The sequence below is a fragment of the Rhinatrema bivittatum genome, chromosome 3, assembly GCF_901001135.1.
Source record: "Rhinatrema bivittatum chromosome 3, aRhiBiv1.1, whole genome shotgun sequence".
Lineage (NCBI taxonomy): Eukaryota > Metazoa > Chordata > Amphibia > Gymnophiona > Rhinatrematidae > Rhinatrema > Rhinatrema bivittatum.
The window spans coordinates 451,148,173-451,167,848 of record NC_042617.1 but is presented as its reverse complement, the minus strand read 5'-3'; positions in this window follow the sequence as shown (position 1 = coordinate 451,167,848).

Sequence of the window (19,676 nt, the reverse complement as noted above, 5' to 3'; positions counted from 1 at the left end):
CAAAAACATAACACAACTGGAAGAAGAGCAACATTTTCTCTACAAGTCTTCACTTTGGGTAACATCTTACAGTGACTCACTCCCTACCAATGGAAACCCCATTATTATTAGGGAGAGTCATTACCCCAAAGCGTCTGATTGGTTAGATTAGGAAGGTCAAGAAAGATCCACTCTATTAGTTTCTTGTACACTTGGAATGATCAAACTCTTTACTGGGGCAAAGTATCTGAAATTTTCCTTACTTGACTAAGGTAACTCAGGAACAGAGAAAGTTACTCTTATCTATGCACAGGATCAGGGCCAGTGGAAGCACTAAGCGAACTAAGCCTGGACCTAGGGCACCAACCATTAGGGGGCTCGAGCCATGTGGGGCCGTGAGCAGCGGCACGTCCACTCATAGCTCGCACCCCCTAATGGGGCTGGCAGCGTGACCGGGAGCCACAATCGGGGGGCACGACCGGGGGGACCGGGGGGATGGTGCGACGAGAGGGAGTGGGCATATGTATTGTTAAATAATTATGATGTAAAATGTGTTTTGTTTGGCCCAGATCAACTTAGATTTTTGCTTGATTCTAAAATTCTTACTAGGGATAGTCTTAGAGAGTAGAGGGAATCCAGTCTATGTAGTTTTTTTCCAGTTTGGGAATATGCTAAATATGTTCTTGATATATTATCCCATGGTTTCCAAAGTCTCTCCTCTGCTTATTTGAGGTATAATATATGGTAGACATATAATGTTCTATATTTTTAAATTATTTTTGTTTCTTGTGTAACCCCCTTTTTGGATGATCCTGGAATGTAAGGACATACAATAGTCCTCAGTGCCACTGTCTCTCCCTGATCTCTTTTCTCTCTGTCTCTCTCTCTCTCTCTCTCTCTCTCTGACACTATCTAAAACTCTCTAGACGGTCACTGGGGTGCCAGGGTTCTTCTGGTGGGGAGGAGGACAAGCCTCCTGGTTCCTACGCTCATGGGGGTGGGAACCCTGCAACAGTCTCTCACATTCCACAATGATCGTCTCATATGTATTCACTCCTTGTTGTCTCAGTTAACACGTTCTTGAACTTGAAAGTAGCAGGCTGGACACTTGTAGTGTTCCAATAAAACTCTACAGTAACTTAGGAAAACATAGGAATCTTTTGATACAATACAAAGAAAAACTCCAAGTGACTGATTCTTCTCAATGTCCAAATATTAAGTCAATGTCCCTTCCTGATGATTGGAAAGTCAGAAAAAGTCCCTCTTCCTTCAAGTGAGTAGGAATTGGTGGTAAAAGATTCCTCTCAACTAAAATATAACAAACTACAAACTTTTCCAAATCAATTCTTTCTTCTGCCAACTACAGACCCACTTAAATTGGTTGCAGGGCAAAGCAGCTACCCTATCCTATTCCCCTCAGGCAAGGGTGACTTCCATCCTGAGCTGGGAGCAGGACATGGAAAAAAAAAATCAACTCTCAAAATATCAAAAACTTTCCCTTCTCTCCTCTCCCAAGGGCAGGTTCCTTCTAAGTCCATGAAAGCACTAATAAGAGCACAGTCCTGATTACCCAATTGGTGTGGGCTGCAGGGCCTACAACAGTCCACTGAACAAACATGCCTCTCACTTCAAAAACCACACTCTGCATAGGCTCAAACCAGATTTTTGTAGGCCGAGCTTGGCCCATCCCAGCACTCTGGCAGATGGAAAAATCATAGGGTTGGTCTAAAAAGTGCCAAAGTTGCCGTTAAAGTCAACCAGGGGACATTTAATTGGTAAGGGAACAAAGTACCCTCCACACTTGATATGTATCTTGTTACAATTTGCTTGTCAACCTGTATTTCTTTAAGCAAAATGTTCTTGCTGATGTAATTTGTACGTGTTAATAAATACATACATTTTTTGAAAGAAAATGGTCTTCCATAATTGCTTTCCAGGCTCCTGTTCACTTATCTTTTAAGGAAGAATATGTGTTTTACAAGGGAAGAGAGAAGCTTTAATGCAACTAGATTCACTTTTCATTGGCACAAGATTCTAGAAGAACATATCGTAAAAATAAACCCTCAAAGTGCTTCTTCCTGAGTTAAATTTTACAACACTGTGCAACGCACTATTTGTTCATGTAACTGGAAATAATACCTGGAACATGGTCTTCTTTTCTCTAAGTGCTGAAAAGCAGAATATAAATAAAAGAAAGAAAGAACCCGAATGTAATCTGCTTTGAAGTGCTGAAAAGCTGAATATAAATAAAATAAAATAGATAAGGCCAGCCTTGCATAATATTAATTAAATTTGATTACTCCTCTGGTTATTTTAGGACTGTAATAACATTTTTTTCTCTGAATGTTAATAAATTAATCAGAACTAATCAACGCCAATCAGAATTAATGAAGTTCTCTTGGGTACCTTAATTTAAAAAGCTCAGAACTGTCCCTGACTTGTTTAGCTTTAGTGTTAATATTTACTTTATCCTCCGTTTTTGCTCTAAGCTTTGTACTTGATGTTAAGGATATTCCATCTCATCAATGTGAATCCATGCAATGTCTTCATAAAAATTAAAAACTGCAGTACTTTTCGTACGTGTGTATGTGTACAGGTGGGTGTATATGCAGGTGATCTCTTCCTAGTGCAGTCGGGTCTCCTTTTTCTGTACCGTGGAACTACCTGCAACAGCCACCTTAAGTAAGAGCATTGTAAAAATGGAAATGGAAAACTTGCTTCTATAGGAGGGAGAGTAATTTTCAAAGGGACAGTTTTATACCAGCAGAAATGGCTCTTATGGAAATGGCTCGGCCTGTATGCATGTAATTTTTAAGTGCATTGGGGAAAGGTGTTCCAGGAGAGGGAGTCTGGATGATTTGCATTTATGCACAAACTTTTTGATTTTGAAAAGCATGCGCATAAATCTATTTATTTATTTATTTGTTAGTTTGTTTTTAGATACCAATGTTCGTTGGGTACATCACATCGGTATGCAATAAATTAAATTCAATAACAAGAGATCACAGTATAAAACCATCAAATAGTAAAAGTACAGTTAAATATCATAAAATACAATAAAATTCAAATTATAAGAGCATAGCTAAAATATCATAAAATACAATTAGAACATAAGAGCATGCCATACTGGGTCAGACCAAGGGTCCATCAAGTCCAGCATCCTGTTTCCAACAGTGGCCAATCCAGGCCATAAGAACCTGGCAAGTATCCAAAAACTAAGGGGCAGATTTTGTAACCTGTAGGGATGTGAATCGGGCTTCGGACGATTGAAAATATCGTTGATATTTTCAAAATCGTCAGAAATCGGGGGCTTTGTAGAAGATTTATAAGATAGACTCCTGATGAAGCTTTACAGTGAAACCTCGGCCGTTGTTGAGCCTTTTGAAGTTTTGGAATTATTCATCAAACTTTTTTGTTGTTGAAATTCACCTGCACAGTGAGCCCATTGACTTGATGGACAATTTGATATGACAACGTCGTTTCTATTTTTGAAAAATGTCCTTTATAGCAAAGCACCACAAATGATTGAGAAGACCAAGCGATCTCACTTGTTATAGGAGATATGCTGTCTGGCTTGCTGATGCGGTCCATTGCAAAATACACGTAAATTTTTAAATTTAAAAAAAGTTAAAGTTTAAAAAAATATAATAAATGGCTTTGAATGTATTCATTCAATAGTTTGTCAGCTTATGAGTGAGCAATGTTTTCTAAATTTTTCATTTTGATCCCTTTTTCGTGATATTGTTTTTTTGTGATTTCCTTGATCTTTTTTTCATTCTGTTATATCTTGATGTTTCACATAATAGGTATATAAGTGTCTAAAGAATGTCTATGTTCACAGTCAATTCAGTCTTTCTGCACTTGCTGATACTCCCATGAAAAAATCAATCATGCACCCCTTCCAAACAGCTAGTTTCTGTTACCACAGGCTTTTACTCTGCCTGCCTAGCTGCTGAGGTATCCAATTATCTGCATATATTCTTGAAAAGGGTTACTTATTGGGTCTAGATCTGGTGTTCTGCAAGCTCATCTATCACATTTCAGTCTTATGATTGAATACGCAATCTGGCAAAGAAGATTCCATTTAGTTGGGTCTGGAGGTGAGAGGACAGTAGACAGCACTAGGTCCTGTTAACATACAGATATGGAAAGTACAAAAATGTTCCCATGTACCAGTCTCCTACTAAAAAGGCGTGCCCTCTATGTGCAGACCATCGGTCCAACTATAATATCATGGCACATACAGCAAACAGTGATCTTTTCATGCAGTGCCCTATACTTTAGACTCAATGCTTTGGAGCCAAGGGGTGAATCATCCTCTTCTCTATGGGCACTTGTGGCCTACATCATGACAGTAGAGATGTGAATCGTGTCCTCGATCGTCTTAACGATCGATTTCGGCTGGGAGGGGGAGGGAATCGTATTGTTGCCGTTTGGGGGGGTAAAATATCGTGAAAAATCATGAAAAATCGTGAAAAATCAAAAAATCGTAAAATCGCAAAACCGGCACATTAAAACCCCCCTAAAACCCACCCCCGACCCTTTAAATTAAATCCCCCACCCCCAATGACTTAAATAACCTGGGGGTCCAGCGGCGGTCCGGAACGGCAGCGGTCCGGAACGGGCTCCTGCTACTGAATCTTGTTGTCTTCAGCCGGCGCCATTTTCCAAAATGGCGCCAAAAAATGGCGGCGGCCATAGACGAACACGATTGGACGGCAGGAGGTCCTTCCGGACCCCCGCTGGACTTTTGGCAAGTCTTGTGGGGGTCAGGAGGCCCCCCCCAAGCTGGCCAAAAGTTCCTGGAGGTCCAGCGGGGGTCAGGGAGCGATTTCCCGCCGCGAATCGTTTTCCATACGGAAAATGGCGCCGGCAGGAGATCGACTGCAGGAGGTCGTTCAGCGAGGGTTCCGGCGCCTCGCTGAACGACCGCGTATGGCCGGCGCCATTTTCCGTACGGAAAACGATTCGCGGCGGGAAATCGCTCCCTGACCCCCGCTGGACCTCCAGGAACTTTTGGCCAGCTTGGGGGGGGCCTCCTGACCCCCACAAGACTTGCCAAAAGTCCAGCGGGGGTCCGGAAGGACCTCCTGCCGTCCAATCGTGTTCGTCTATGGCCACCGCCATTTTTCGGCGCCATTTTGGAAAATGGCGCCGGCTGAAGACAACAAGATTCAGTAGCAGGAGCCCGTTCCGGACCGCTGCCGTTCCGGACCGCCGCTGGACCCCCAGGTTATTTAAGTCATTTGGGGGGAGGGTGGGGGATTTAATTTAAAGGGTCGGGGGTGGGTTTTAGGGGGTTTTAGTGTGCCGGCTCACGATTCTAACGATTTATAACGATAAATCGTTAGAATCTCTATTGTATTGTGTTCCATAACGGTTTAAGACGATATTAAAATTATCGGACGATAATTTTAATCGTCCTAAAACGATTCACATCCCTACATGACAGTAGAAGGATAGGGTATGCCCATACTAACTGTATGTCATGCAGATATACTAGCACTATCAGGCCGATTCTGTAGAGTACGCTCGGCTGAGTGCACTGTTTAACACGTGGTTGGCCATGCATTTTCAACACACATCTGCTCCTCCTCTTCTTCCTCCTCCTCCTCCAGCGATGTGTTGTCATCTGTGAAGAGAATAGCAATAGTGTGTCATGTGCTTCTATTCTGTTAGAGGCTATTGCTCTAGTTGGGAAGGTGTATGGCAAGGGAAAAGATAATAGGTATAAGGCTATGACACCTATATGTGGTGTCTAACTGACAGAAAAATCCTTTGACATTCAGAATACTTATTTCAGCTGGCTACTGTTTGATGCTGCCTTACATGTGCAATGGGCTGTGTGTTTGACTCTGTGATAGGGTTTGAAGTGATGGATAGTGGGCTACATAGAAAGGCATCTAGGGCCATGAGGCTAATCATACCAGTTGTATTGGATAGGGCCCATATAATTTGCAAGCAAATAAATGTTAGTGTGGTTGTAGAGAAACAGAAGGTTTCCCGAGTGGTTGTAAAGGACCTGAAGGTTTCCCAGCTCGGCCAGAGGGTACCTTTCAATGAACACCTCATGACAGCACTGGTGGTGACCCAAAAGCATTCTCAATGTAAGTATGTGTGAAGGAGGATTTTTGTAAGCTGAAAGCAGAGCATAGGCCCAGGTATGTGGGTGGTTAGAAACAAGACCTTTACAAGACCATGTGAATATGGCTTTAATGGCTAGAGAAAGACCTTACCTCCAGCCCCCAGCCCACAGAGCCCGCAGCCGGTCCAGCCACCTCCTCTTACGCAGTTGCACCAGGCCTACTTCTTTAGACCCACGATCTATAGGAAGAAATAGAATGAAAAAGCTGAGTGTGCACTATAACTGTAACAGGGACTTCCATAATGGTATGTCATAGAGTATCCAACTGATGTCTGAAGGGGGTAGCCTGGTTCTTTGCACTCCATTATTGCACATAGAACTGAAGTGATGGCACCTGCACCAAAAGTATACCTGCACAGGCAGTCTGCATGAGGGGTCCTAATACCCTAGGTCACTATTAAGGTAGATGTGCAGTGCAGGCAGCAGGAATATCTGTTTACATAGAGGGGACAGCTTTGTGGAGTACTAAGAACCATGCAACAGGCCCTAACAATGTATGACTGGCAATCTATAAACATTGAGGCCAGATTTGACTAAAATCTAGCACCAGAGTAAATAAGTTTGTGAGTATGATGTCATTTTTAAATATGCTTTTTAATAGATATAACATTATACAAATATACATACAGGCAAACATATTTACTCTGGGGCATTAGGGGCTAGGGGTGGGTATGTATAGTGAGGGGAGCACTAGGGGCTGGGAGTGGATATGTAGTACATGGCGAAGCACTAGGGTGGCAGATTTGACCAAAATCTAGCACCAGAGTAAATAAGTTTGTGAATATGATGTCATATTTAAATATGCTTTTTAATAGATATAACATTATACAGGCAAACATATTTACTCTGGTGCTAGATTTTGGCCAAATCTGCCACCCTAGTGCTCCCGCTGCACTACACATACCCACCCCCAGTCCCCCCCATGCACTACACATACCCACCCCCAGTCCCCCCCATGCACTACTTACCCCACATGGGTGGGAGGCTCCCCTATTAAAATTCCTCTGCAGGTGAGTTTTTGCCTCACACCAGCTTGGGGAAAGAGTCATATTTTATTATCTACCACCAGGGATGGCAAATGGCAATTTCCATAGTGGTAAAATTTAGCTGCCCTGCTGGTGGAGGCATCTTCTCGTTGGCATACCGTGAAAGGACAAGAAGTTCCACCCTCCCAGAAGTGTGCGTGTGTGAGCGTGTGCGAAGCTATACACACACATGTGTGCGTATAAAAGCACAAAATTGCTTGGCCCACATTTACATACACGCAGACTATTTTAAAAGCTACTGTCTAAGTTCCTAGCATTCACATTAGACCAATCTCAGATAATGTTAACATGTACACAATAAAATTAGCATGCATGCACATGTAAATGAAAAACAGCAAATGCAAATTAGATTTTAGAAGGCACACAGGAAATAGCATGTTTTATTCAAAATGATGGGATAATGGAAAGGAATTTAAAATCAGCAAGATAAGTTGCCTGCTCTATGATGTAGCAAAAAAGCAGTCAGGGGTTCAACTCCTATATTTATCTATTTATTTATTTAATGTGTTTTGTATACCGTCATTCGGTTTCACCATCAACTATTTCAAAAGAAGTTACTATCAAATGTTAACGTTACCAATTATACTGCCATCTTTTCTCCCTGAAATCAGCAATAAAGAAATATCACCATTGGTCATTTTTGTGATATAACAACCAATCTATACACTGATGAGCAGGAACTTTGAAATATCTGTTCTGCACATATCCTTAGTAAAATTAAATCCTGAATAATAAGTCCTATTAATACTGCAAGCATTCCAACCCCTGATTATGCTGATATACTATGTATGTATGTATGTTCAACCCAGGCCTTATCTGAGGCATAGCTCAATTTATTAAGGAATCTGTATCATCAAGCTTTAATTACCATACAGTGCTGTAAGGGTGTGACTCATAAAAATAAAAAAGTGCTTTTCACTGCTGGAACATATTGTGCCTTCAGAAATTTCCATGCATAAGCTTAGGTACATAATAGCTGTCTGATTTAAACATCAAAAGTGGGAATTATGCAGGTGAGCTTCATAGTAGAAATTAATAGAGCTTGTTCTGTAGTAAGTTTCTGGGAGGAAAAAATAGCACAGCATTTAACCCTGCTGCGTGCTTCCAGTGTGTATATGCAAGTTGGTATTTTGCTGCAATATTCATAGGGTTCAATACAATTGCATGACCTCACGTAATATCGAAAAAGCTTAGATTGTACTTGAATCCCCCTCTTGGTTGTAGAGCAACTAATTCAGAGGTTACAGCAATGCCTAGGGCCTTTCTCACCATCTCAGCCCTTTAATCCTTCGTTTATGCATCAAACTTCTGACCCTGGGCGCTGAGCTTCCACCTGCAGGGTGAAAGATCTAAGCCTCTGGGGCTCACAGTATCATTCTCCCTTCTCCTCATTATCTTTGCCCAAATGATACTTAAGCCTGTCTTTAACAAGCAGATGTTAGGTAGGAGACACAGGAAAAGCAAAACAAAAACTACAATAGACTAGGAATTGTGTTCAAAATAAAAAAGTGGTTTTCTGTAACTTAAAGAATAATATCTAGGCTAGGATAGCAAAAACAGTCATCATAAACAAAAGAATAATGACTCTAAACATCAGCGTCTCCTTGTCCATCTCCCAAACTAAATCAGTGTCCTTCACACAAAGGTTGGAAAAAATGGAAATAGTGCTTCAAGAAATGGGGTAGGAAGGTGAAGGCCAAAAGGTTCCTCCCTCAAATATAGGAACAAAATCAACAAGACTTCTTAAGGCCCAAATACTTTCCTCATGAGCACTGCAAGCCTACTGAACTGTTAGATAAACAGTCTCAGTTCTGCTCCTACCAGGAAATGGGGCTTCTCTTCTAGGCTGATCAGGTCAGAAACAATAGGTCCACTCTCTATAAGGCACAAAATCTCTCCACAGAAGGAAACCCCTCCTGGTCCATGAAAGAACCAAAATAGGCTTTGTCCTCCACAATCCACTTTTTGTAGGCTAGGGACCCACTGAGATCAACAGAAAACACTATTCCAAACTTCTCCAAATAAAGCCTACACCCAAACACGAAGCTTCCAGCTCAGCAACACAGTCAAACACAATGTGAGCATGCTTAACCCAGTATATATGTGGGGAACTTCAGCAATCGCAAAAAAAGGGGAAGTGGTCAACACCTGGGGAGGATCTAGAAATGCAAAAGTCTCCCAGTAGGATGGAAAATGTTTGGTAAGGGTGTGAAGCCACCATTACATACTAAAAACACTGGAGTTTTCATTTTATTAAAAATTAGCTATTCAGGGCTGGTCCATCTAAAAGTTTCTATTTTCATGCATTGGCAAGAGTCTGTTGATTAACGGGGGATACATTTTCAGATATTTTGTGATAGTTGCACTGGCGTCCCTTATAGGCATTAGGGGTAGAAAGAAGAAAAATTGTATTTTGTTTTTTGTTTTGTTTTGGGGGGGTTAGTTATCCACAAATTTCATTTCAACTAATGTTTATTTCATTTATTTATTTATTTATTTAAGGTTTTTTTATACCGGCATTCATGAACTCGTTCACATCATGTCGGTTTACAGAAAACAGGGGTGCGGATAATACAACCAAAAAACATAAATAACGTGATGAAGAGAAGCAGTTACAATTAACAAGGGCTAATGAACTGGGAATGTAAGAAATAGAATGTAAGAAATAGAATGTAAGAAATTTATTTAGTTAAAATAAACAAAATAAACATTAATAATAATAAAAATAAATTTAAAAAACAGGGCCTTCCAAAGCATCCCAAGCCCCTCACCCATCCCTTCCAGCCAAAAAAATGCCAGGATCAGGATCCTACCCAGCCCCTATTTACATGGTTCAGAGGGATCTGATGCCGAGGCCTAAGCTCAGGCCAAAGTCTGGGTTTTGCGTTGGGCCTAGGCTGAGGTCATGACAATGAATCCTGGACCTGATGCCTAGGTCCTGGTAGGCAAAGCCTGGTCCCAACACCTAGGCCCAGGCTGAATGCGCAACTTTGCATCGGCCTAGACTATAGTACGTTGCCATGACCTCGGCCTACTCCATAAGTAAGTCCCAGGCTTCAAAGCCAAGATCCAATGCCTGGGCCTTGACCTAGGCCAGGGTCTGGGCCCAAGTCTAATACTGGATCCTGGTCCGAAGACTGGGTCTCAATGCTGGGGCCTCAGCCTGGATCTACACCCGACACCAGGGCCTAACCCAGAGGCCGTGTCCCAATGCTGGGGGCCTCGGTCCAGACCTAGGCCTGAAGCCAGAGCTTGGATCTGATACCTGGGCCTGGGCCTAGGCTGGGGCCAGGGCCTGGCCTGACACTGGGGCTTAGCATGAAGGCCAGATCCTGATGCCAAGACTTCGGCCTAGGTTCAGGCCCAGGCCTTGGAGGTCTTTTGTCCCATATTCTTTCTTCTTTTTTTTTTTTTTAAATGAAATGATGCCATCCGCTTGGGAGGTGCCAGAATTTTAAAATATTTGCATGCTTAGAATTGGTTTTTACATGTGTAAATGCATTTTACCAGTGTAAGTGAGCTTTTGAAAATTGCTACAGTATATGTCATTGAAATGTCCATAGGATAGTCACATATAAGTACACTTTATATCCATAAATAGCTTTTTAAAATTGCTACGATAGTATATTACATTTACATGTGTAACTCCTTTTAAAATTACCTCCAGAGATTCCAGCTCTGGCATAATGAACATTAACAGGAATAAAGAATGTCCTTTCCTTTCAGATGGACAAAACACAAACTTTGGGAAAAATATTCTGGATCTTTCTTTCTTCAACTTGTAGTCACTGCAACCTCCTTTTCAGCTGGGCAAAGGGGTTTACAGCTCCCTTCTGGCCTTTTGGCCTTCTTGGCGAAACAGCTCCCAGAAAGGCACAAGTCTCTCAGATAAAAGAGATTGCAGAAAAAGGGCAAAAACTCTCATTCTGCTTTCTTCCAGTCCTGCAAAGGAACTGGCAGGGCAGTGTCTCTCCTTTCCTGATCTAGGAAGGGGCCAAAACTGGGAGAGTAAATACCAAAACACACCTTACTACTACACTGGGGCGCACTACTCTGTCCTAGCCCACCCTTGCTACATGTGAGCTTAACCACCGCAGCGATCCTCTGGGGAAGTGCGGTTGAAACGTAGAAACATGGAAATGACGGCAGAAAAGGACAAATGATCCAGCATCCAGTCCGCCCAGCAAGCTTATGGCAGTATCTGCCGTGCCATGCACGTTACCCCCATGCTTATCAACTTCCCAGACTGTAAAAGTCAGGGCCCTCATTGCTTGCTGTCTGAATCTAATTCTCCTTTACCTCTTGCCACTGAAGCAGAGAGCAATTTCGGAGCTGCATCAAAGGTATCCGGCTTATTGATTATGGGGCAGATTTTCAAAGACCTATGGGCGTAAATCCAGGAGGATTTACACGCCTATGGGGGTTACGCGCGCCGGGCCTATTTTCAAAAGGACTGGCGGCGCGCATACAGCCCCGGGACACATGTAAGTCCCGGGCCTTTAAAAAAGGGGCAGGGCGTGGGCATGGCATGGGTGGTCCGGGGCGGGGCGGGGTCAGCAGCTCCTGGCACAGCAGCCATTTGCTGCTGTGTCAGAGATTGTGTGCCGGCAATCGGCCGGCAGGCGCAAAAGGTAAAATAAAGATCAGAGGGTTAGAGTAGGGCTGGGGGGGGGGGGGGAAGGTTAGGGGAAGGGGTGGGAAGGTCAGGTTAGGGAGAAAGGAAGTTCCCTCTCAGGCCGCTCTGATTTCGGAGTGGCCTGGGAGGGAACAGAGGAAGCCAGCGTGGCTCGGCGCGCACAAGGTGCACAATTGTGCACCCCCTTGCGTGCGCCAACCCTGGGTAGCGCACGCACATATAGGCCGCACTCGCTTCTTTTAAAATCTACTTCTAAGTGTAGTAACAGCCACATCAGCAAGTTACCTCCATGCTTATTTGTTCCCCAAATCATAAAAATCTGGACCCTCAATGGCTGAGAATGGTATGTCCTTCTAAGCTGGCCAAACCAAGGGCTAGAAGTCAGTACCAACTAGCGGAGACACCAAGAGGTCTCTACTGTGGGAGACAGTGGTGTTTCACAAGCTGGAGGCACAAATTCAGACTGACTCCAGTCTTAAAATGCAAACAAACTTTATTTGTACAAACAACACAGCATAACTCTTGGCTACCTATCTTAGCCGTATTCAGGAACATACAGGGGTTGTAGACTGCCTTGCTTCTGGCCAGTATACACTCACTCCCTTCTGGTTTGGACAGAATGCTTTAAAGGAGCTGCTGCCCTCCTGGAAGCATAGGGGCCTTCTGAACACAGCTGGGCTTATCCTCTAATGTTCCCCAGCTGGTCCCTCCCATTCAGCTCTCTCCCTCTGTGGGATTTAAGTTGGAGCAGGCTCCATGCCTGATCCCGCACAGGTTTAAAGGGGGACAACAGGGTCACTCTGTTACTTCTATATATATATATATATGACCTTGCCCAAATCATTTTCCTACCAATATAAAACAGAATAGCATGCTCAATAAACTTATTTACACTTTATATTTTTTATTTATTTTCTTGACCTTGTAACATTTTTTAGTCATTTGGGTTTTTTATCCAAATGAATATAATTAGAGGTATTAAAAACAATATTAAATATGTAAATAAACACTAAAATTATTTTACATGTAACCATTTTTTTAAATAGTAAAGGATTATAGTGTGCTAATGGACTATAAAATCCATACTTTTCTCTTTAATGTTAGCCTCATGCTGGTGATAAAATTAGGGTCCAAAATTGCGATATGTTGTCACCAGCATGAGGCTAACATTAAAAGCTTCTTTCCATGAAAAAAGTATGGATTTTATAGTCCATTAGCATACTATATTACCTTATTTATTAGTAAATAGTCATGGAATATTTTAATTTGTGATAAATTCTGATGCATTAGCATTCATTTGACTGGTAATGCATCAGAAAGCTTATGATAAGTTTGCATTTGGGTTAAGAAATACTCTTAGCATGGGACAATTTTTTAAATTGCATTTCAAATGAATTTAAGGATTAATACTTAGAATACAGAAAAACAGTAAAATAGACACATAATTCAGACACCAAGATTAAGAAAGAAAAATTACATTCCCTATCACAAGCCCTCTATACAGCAAAAAAAAAAAAAAAAAAAGGTCACACAAACAAAAAAAAAAAGGAAGAAAAAAAAAAGAACAAGCAAAGCAGATGACTGCTATAGGTGCCACAGTTCACAATTACATATTCAGAAATGCTAGAGCATGTCATAGTAAGCATTAAATAGTCCAAACAGTGAAGTCAAAGGTTTGTTTTTTAGAGTTCACTTACATAACAGATCTAGGAATGCTCCTGAGAAAGATCTCAAATTGTAATGGGTCAAAAAGGTATAGACAGAACCCCCAGCTATCTCTACTGTTTTAAGCCCATGTTAGGACAAATATAGGTAAATCATGGAGAACTGAATGTAACCTTAGGATTTCACAATGCCTACAAATTCTGTGTTCTACTATCTACATATAAGGAGTATATGGTAGCACACAGACCAAACCAGCTCCTGGTTCCTCATCTCTGGTGGCAGTGGGCCGCCAGCTCCGTCTTGGGCCTCCCCTGGTGCCTCCAGCTCAGCTGCAGTCCCTGGTGTTCCCGATCCAGCCACCACATCCAATGCTTCACGTCGGGCATGGATGCCGCCGCCATTGTCCCCAGTCCTGGCCTCTCTCTATGTGCGCGGTCACACCTCTCCTGATTATTTAAAAGACCCGTGGCGGGAAAAGCCCTGCAGCCCAGCTGATGGCCTCATTTGGGCATCTCCTCTTCAGTCCTATAAAAGGGCCCCTCGCCAGTCCCTCATCACCTTTGCAAGGAGCCAGTCCACTCCTGGATTCCTCATCTGTTCCCGCTCTTCATTCCAGGAGGCTCTGAGGTCCATCTTCGCTTCTTCAAGGTCCTCTGTTCTTCGTGGGAGCTCCCTTGTCTTTGTCCATGGTTCCTGGTCTCTCATTGGATCCTATGTCCTCGTCCATCCTGTCTTCAGATGTTCCTGTCTCCAGATGTCCTAGTTCTCTCCGGCTCCTCTCTTCAGAAGTCTTTGTCTTCGGATGTTCCAGTTCTTCGATACCCATCTCCAGTTGTTCCAGTACTTCTGTTCCTGTGTCCAGTGGTCTCTGATCCTCTAGTTCCTAGCTCCAGGTTTCAAGTCTGGCCTCGCCCGCCAGACCCCGTCTCCTGATGACCAACCTGTGAGTAAATCCATATCTAATTCAGCGTCCGTTTCCAGTCATTGGAGTCCTTTCCTGCTGGATCCTTCTTCGAGTGATCCCCGGATCCCTCTTTCATCTTGAGCTTCAGTCCTGCACTTATTCTGCTCTCCACGCGGTCCGTGACCAGCCTCTTCAGGTTGCATAGGGCACACAGTGGGACAGGGTGGTTCATGACCAGCCCAAGGGGAGCTGTGTAGGGCGCCCTGAGGGGCAGTGCCGTCCAAGTCTCCAAGTGCCTACATCTTGTCCAAGTCTCCAAGCGCCTATGTTTCGTACTTGTTCCAGTGTCAACGCCTGCCCTAGACCTCTGTCCATCCTGTCGCACCTGCCATTCCTAGGCGGCGGGTCCAAAAGGGCCATTGAGTGGCAGGAGGGCTATCCCAGAGACCAGCATTGCGTTGCTAGGTCTCTTCTGGTGCGTTCGGATTCAGCAGAGGTCCAGGTCCCGAGTCTCTAGCTTGTTTGCCCATGCTCGGATGCGTCTCGCCTGCTTTGGCGCTTCTCCGGATTCCTCCTCTGGGGTCGTGTCATGGTCCAAGGGCATAAGAACATAAGAACATAAGAAATTGCCATGCTGGGTCAGACCAAGGGTCCATCAAGCCCAGCATCCTATCTCCAACAGAGGCCAAAATCAGGCCACAAGAACCTGGCAATTACCCAAACACTAAGAAGAACCCATGCTACTGATGCAATTAATAGCAGTGGCTATTCCCTATGTATAATTGATTAATAGCCATTAATGGACTTCTCCTCCAAGAACTTATCCAAACCTTTTTTGAACCCAGCTACACTAACTGCACTAACCACCTCCTCTGGCAACAAATTCCAGAGCTTTATAGTGCGTTGAGTGAAAAAGAATTTTCTCCGATTAGTCTTAAATGAAATGTGTTACTTGCTAGCTTCATGGAATGCCCCCTAGTCCTTCTATTATTCGAAAGTGTAAATAACCGAGTCACATCTACTCGTTCAAGACCTCTCATGATCTTAAAGACCTCTATCATATCCCCCCTCAGCCGTCTCTTCTCCAAGCTGAACAGCCCTAACCTCTTCAGCCTTTCCTCATAGGGGAGCTGTTCCATCCCCTTTATCATTTTGGTTGCCCTTCTCTGTACCTTCTCTATCGCAACTATATCTTTTTTGAGATGCGGTGACCAGAATTGTACACAGTATTCAAGGTGCGGTCTCACCATGGAGCGATACAGAGGCATTATGACATTTTCCGTTCTATTAACCATTCCCTTCCTAATAATTCCTAACATTCTATTTGCTTTTTTGACTGCTGCAGCACACTGAGCCAATGATTTTAAAGCATTATCCACTATGATGCCTAGATCTTTTTCCTGGGTGGTAGCTCCTAATATGGAACCTAACATCGTGTAACTACAGCAAGGTTTATTTTTCCCTATATGCAACACCTTGCACTTGTCCACATTAAATTTCATCTGCCATTTGGATGCCCAGTCTTCCAGTCTTGCAAGGTCCTCCTGTAATGTATCACAGTCTGCTTGTGATTTAACTACTCTGAATAATTTTGTATCATCCGCAAATTTGATAACCTCACTCATCGTATTCCTTTCCAGATCATTTATATATATATTGAAAAGCACAGGTCCAAGTACAGATCCCTGAGGCACTCCATTGTTTACCCTTTTCCACTGAGAAAATTGACCATTTAATCCTACTCTCTGTTTCCTGTCTTTTAACCAGTTTGTAATCCACGAAAGGACATCGCCTCCTATCCCATGACTTTTTAGTTTTCGTAGAAGCCTCTCATGAGGGATTTTGTCAAATGCCTTCTGAAAATCCAAATACACTACATCTACCGGCTCACCTTTATCCACATGTTTATTAACCCCTTCAAAAAAATGAAGCAGATTTGTTAGGCAAGACTTCCCTTGGGTAAATCCATGTTGACTGTGTCCCATTAAATCATGTCTTTCTATATGCTCTATGATTTTGATCTTGAGAATAGTTTCCACTATTTTTCCCGGCACTGAAGTCAGGCTCACTGGTCTATAGTTACCTGGATCACCCCTGGAGCCTTTTTTAAATATTGGGGTTACATTGGCCACCCTCCAGTCTTCAGGTACAATGGATGATTTTAATGATAGGTTACAAATTTTAACTAATAGATCAGAAATTTCATTTTTTAGTTCCTTCAGAACCCTAGGATGCATACCATCCGGTCCAGGTGATTTGCTACTCTTTAGTTTGTCAATCTGGCCTACTACATCTTCCAGGTTCACAGTGATTTCGTTCAGTTCATCTGAGTCATCACCCCTGAAAACCATCTCTGGAACTGGTATCTCCCCAACATCCTCATTAGTAAACACAGAGGCAAAGAATTCATTTAGTCTTTCTGCAATGGCCTTATCTTCCCTAAGAGCCCCTTTAACCCCTCTGTCATCTAATGGTCCAACCGACTCCCTCACAGGTTTCTTGCTTTGGATATATTTTAAAAGTTTTTATTATGAGTTTTTGCCTCTATGGCCAACTTCATTTCAAATGCTCTCTTCGCCTGTCTTATCAATGTTTTACACTTACCTTGACAATGCTTATGTTTTATCCTATTTTCTTCAGATGGATCCTTCATCCAATTTTTGAAGGATTTTTTTTGGCTAAAATAGCCTCTTTCACCTCACCTTTTAACCATGACGGTACTCGTTTTGCCTTCCTTCCACCTTTCTTAATGTGCGGAATACATATGGACTGCGCCTCTAGGATTGTATTTTTAAACAATGTCCAAGCCTGTTGAACACTTTTAACCTTTGCAGCTGCACCTTTCAGTTTTTTTCTATTTTCCTCATTTTATCAGTTTCCCTTTTTAAAATTTAGTGTTAGAGCTGCAGATTTACTTATTGTCCCCCTTCCAGTTATTAGTTTAAATTTGATCATGTTATAATCACTGTTGCCAAGTGGCCTCACCACCATTACTTCTTTCACGAAATCTTGTGTTCCACTAAGAATTAAATCTAAAATAGCTCCCTCTTTCTCTTCCGAATCGGGACCGCTCCTTAGCACTCCCTCAACAAAATCGATTAAAAAGATATCAGCAAAGATGGGTAAAATCTCCAATAATGACCCTCAAGACAAAAGAATTGACCGTCCCAGGGGCTTTATTACATGTTTATATACTTATATAAAATGAAGCACATATTGGAAAATTTACCAGCAAAATGTCTTGTGCTCTGTCTGTAATCCATTTTTGCTCCAAGGCCCAATCAAAAGATCATCTACTTTTACATTAATATGTATTGTGGGATCTGTTACCAAATGACACATAACAAGTTGTATTAGCCAATCATTGTTGAATTTCCTGTACATAATCTGTTGTAGGGATGTGAATCGTTTTTCAACGATTAAAATTATCGTCCGATAATGTTTATATCGTCTTAAATCGTTATAGAACACGATACAATAGAAATTCTAACGATTTATCGTTAAAAATCGTTAAATCGTGTTAGTGCGCACTAACTCGAGTTAGTGCGCACTAACTCCCCGTTAGTGCGCACTAACTCGATTTAGTGCGCACTAACTGAAAATGATACAAATAAACACTTTCCAGGTCACTGAAAGTCAGTTAGGAATGAATATGTGTTCCTATTGGCTGGCTGCCCTCTTATCTATTGATATTACCAAGGTTACCACTGAGGTGATGGTTGGGGGGATGGGAAATGGAACTGGAAACTAACGAACACCAACAGAAAATGAAACAAAGTGTTCACACTTCCCAGGTCAGTAAAGGTCACTTAGGAATGAATATGTATGTATGTATTCCTATTGGCTGGCTGTGCTCTTATCTATTGATGTTACCAATATGGTTGGGGGGATGTGAAATGGAAACAGTTGGAAGCTTGACAAAAAAAGTAATGTAATGATCAGCACTCACGTGACTAGAACTTGTTTGTTTATTATTTTTGTTAGCAGGCACCTGAAATGCTAGTGCATGTTGAATTTGCCAATCACTGTGCATTTTAGAAAGGTGGTCCTGGCTGGAACTGTACACAGTTCAAATATATGTAATTGATTGTTGGTAAGTGTATTTTTTAAGTAGCCACACTGGCACCAGTATGTTTACTTTTCCTACTACTTAACTCACTAGCTCAGCTTTGTAAGAAGGGCTTCTCTGCTTGTGTGTTGTTTTTGTTTGGTGTGAGGAGAGCAGAAACATCAGATCTTTATTCAATCTACTACAGTCATCTCTTACAGTGCCCTATCCCTATTAATACCAGGAGTGTTGTGATCTTCCTGCACACAGTGCCCTAACCCTGATACCAGTCTGAGACAGCTCCCTCCCTGCAATACTAGTGAGAGGCTGGCTTCACAGACAGGGGGGAGCTGCCTGACCCTCACTCCTGACTTCCCCCATGTCCCAGCTAGTGAATGGTGTGTGGGTGAGGGGGGGGGGGGGAGGATGGTGAAGTCTGAGACAGCTCCCTCCCTGCATTACTAGTGAGAGGCTGGCTTCACAGACAGGGGGGAGCTGCCTGTCCCTCACTCCTGACTTCCCCCATGTCCCAGCTAGTGAATGGTGTGTGGGTGAGGGGGGGGGGGTGGATGGTGAAGTCTGAGACAGCTCCCTCCCTGCATTACTAGTGAGAGGCTGGCTTCACAGACAGGGGGGAGCTGCCTGACCCTCACTCCTCCGGGGTATTGTGATCTTCCTGCACACAGTGCCCTATCCCTGATACCAGGGGTGTTGTGATCTTCCTGCATGCAGTGCCCTATCCCTATTAATACCAGGAGTGTTGTGATCTTCCTGCATGCAGTGCCCTATCCCTATTAATACCAGGAGTGTTGTGATCTTCCTGCATGCAGTGCCCTATCCCTGATATCGGGATGTGTGCAAGAAGATCACAACACCCCCGGTATCAGGAATAGGGCACTGTGTGCAGGAAGATCACAACACCCCCAGTATCAGGAATAGGGCACTGTGTGCAGGAAGATCACAACACCCCTGGTATTAGGGATAGGGCACTGTGTGCAGGAAGATCACAACACTCCTGGTATCAGGGTTAGGGCACAAGTTCTAGTCACATTGACTGATCACATTACTTGTTTTGTCAAGCTACCAACTGTTTCCATTTCCCATCCCCCATATACTGTCAGTAGGAAACTTGGTAACATGAATAAATAAGAGGGCAGCCAATAGGAATACATATTCATTCCTAAACTGACCTTAACTGACCTGAAAAGTGTCAAATTGTATCATTTTCAGTTAGTGCGCACTAACTCCCAGTT